The sequence below is a fragment of the Penaeus vannamei genome, unplaced genomic scaffold, assembly GCF_042767895.1.
Source record: "Penaeus vannamei isolate JL-2024 unplaced genomic scaffold, ASM4276789v1 unanchor749, whole genome shotgun sequence".
Lineage (NCBI taxonomy): Eukaryota > Metazoa > Arthropoda > Malacostraca > Decapoda > Penaeidae > Penaeus > Penaeus vannamei.
Genome location: NW_027213753.1, coordinates 52501 through 55000, shown reverse-complemented (window position 1 = coordinate 55000; position 2500 = coordinate 52501). Strand labels below are relative to the sequence as shown.

Below are 2500 nucleotides of genomic sequence, written 5' to 3'. Positions count from 1 at the left end.
GCTCGCGAAGTGTTGTGAAGAGGCCAGTGATAAACGACTTGGCATAAGGGATGGACGGATGCGCTTATTATATGGGCTTGTGTGTTGGCGTGGGCAAGGCACACGAGGAACACGGGGGGAAGGATCAGAAAGTGGGAGGAGAAAGAGAGAGGGGGGGAAGTGAGAAAGCAAGAAAGAGAGCGAGGGGGGGAGTGAGTGAGTGAGGGAGATAGAAGAGAGAGGAGGGGGAGTGAGTGAGATAGAAAGAGAGAGGAGGGGGAGTGAGTGAGTGAAAAAGAGAAATCGAGAGAGGGAGAGAGAGAGATGGGGGGGGGGTGAGTGAGTTAGAGAAAGGGGGGTAAGTGAGGAAGTGAGAAAGAAAGAGAGAGAAGAAAAAATATGGGAAAGGGAGGAATTACTGCTATTTGTAACAACACTGGGAAAGGGAAATGAAGAATGATAGTTGAAAACACTTCCATAAACTCTCTCTATTTGTTTGTCTAACCATCTCTCTCTCTTTAGTTTTCTTCACATTTCTGTCCCTTATTTTTGTTATCTTTCATCCCTTTAGTTTCTCCTTGTTGACCTCTTCGGGTGACAGAGCACAACGAGGTAACCTTCTTGACAACGAGGGAGAGGGGGAGAGGGGATAGAGGGGGAGATGGAGGGAGAGAGGGTGGAAAGAGTGGAAAGATGGTGGGGAGGTAGTTTGGAGAGGTGAGAATAAGAAAAAAGGGCAGCGAGAGAGAGAGAGAGAGAGTCAGAAAAGGAGAGAGAGAGAGAGAGAGAGTGAGAGAGAGAGAGAGAGAGAGAGAGAGAGAGAGATGAGAGAGAGAGAGAGAGAGAGAGAGAGAGAGAGAGTCAGAAAAGGAGAGAGAGAGAGTGAGAGACGAACAAGAGGTTTCAAGGTCACAATCTGGAGCGGGCACCTTCTTGCCTCTCCTGCCCTCCCCCTCCCCCTCCCACCACCCGCATTTCTCCGCTGTCACTCTTACGTCTTTTTATAAAGCACCACTGCCCTCTGCCTCTGATCACGAGCACCTTCTCCACATAGAATCCTCCTCCGCATCCACCTCTTCCACCCTGCCCCCATTTCCATCTCCTCTCGTCCACCTGCACACCCCTCATCGCCCTCCCCCGCCCCCACCTCCACTTTCCCTTCTCCCTCTCCCCCACTTTCCCTCTTCGCTGTTTTCCCCCCCTTCCCCTCCTCCACTTTCCCCTCTCCCCACTTCCTCCTCTCCCCCGCCCCCTTCCCGTTCCCTCCACGCCCCCAGGAAACCAAGGACGGCCGCCCCCAGCCCCGCCCTCTCCAGCTGGGACACAGGGGCTCGATCGGAATAGAAGGGTTTCGCCACAGAATAACGGTGCTCGGGGCGGTGGAGGAGTGGGGGAAGTGGAACAGGAGAGGAGGGAGGGGGAAGAGGAAATGGGGGAGAAGGAAGAGGAAACAGGGGAGAGGAGAGGAGGGAGGGGGAAGAGGAAACGGGGGAGAGGCGAGTGGGAGAAGGAAAACGAAACAGGGGAGAGGCGAGGGGTAGAAGGAAAAGGAAACGGGAAAGGAGGGAGAAGGAAGAGGAAACGGAAGAGGAGAGGAGGGAGAAGGAAGAGGAAACAGGGGAGAAGCGAGGAGGGAGAAGGAAGAGGGAAAAGGGGAGAGGCGAGGAGGGAGATGGAAGAGGAAACAGGGGAGAGTCAAAAGGGAAGAGGCGAGAGGGAAGGGGTGGGAGGGAGGGTCAAAACGGAAGAGGAAACGAGAGGGAAGAGACGGAAGAGGAAAGAGGGGAGAGACAAGAAGACAGAAGGAGAAGTATGACGAGGAGAAACTAAAGACAAGAAAGAGGAGGAGGAGTTGTAGATGAGGTAAAGGAAGAGGAGTAAGCCTGAGAGACGAGATAGACGGAGAGGAGGAAGAAGGAAGAGGGAATTGAGAGATTCAGGAGTTGCAAAAGGAGGCTGAGGCAAACGAGAAAAGAGGAGAGAAGCAAGAGAGAAGAGGTAAGAAGGCAAGGCGGAAGAGAAAAAAAAAGAGACAGTAAGGTTGAGATAAAAGGGAAGAGGCAAAGGAGAAGAGGGAGGGGCGAGAGGAGGAGGAACTGGACTTGCCAAGGACATGAATTAGGCCATGAGAGCCGGGGGGAGGGGGGGGGGCGGAAGTCGTATTAATATCATTACTATTTTTATTATTATCATTACTGTTATTATTGTCGTTATTTTTATCATTATCATCATTGCTGTTATTGTTGTCATTGCCATTATCATCATTACTGTTATTATTGGCATTACTATTCTTGTTATCATTATCATTACTGTTATTATTGTAATTAGTGTTATCTTTATGATCATTACTGTTATTATTGTCATTAGTGTTATCTTTATGATCATTACTGTTATTATTGTCATTATTGTTGTTATTACCATTATCTTCATCATTACTGTTATTATTGTTATCGTTACCATTAACATCATTATCGTTAATATTATTGCCATTATTTTCATTGTTGTTATTGTCATTATTATC

The 2500-nt window shown here is 49.1% G+C and overlaps 1 protein-coding gene across 1 annotated transcript in view; it reads right to left on the bottom strand.

Moving 5' to 3' along the window:
- The window catches only part of LOC113815229 (uncharacterized), a 15254-nt gene that overhangs the window by 5664 nt on the left and 7090 nt on the right, over positions 1-2500 (bottom strand). The window lies entirely within an intron of this gene.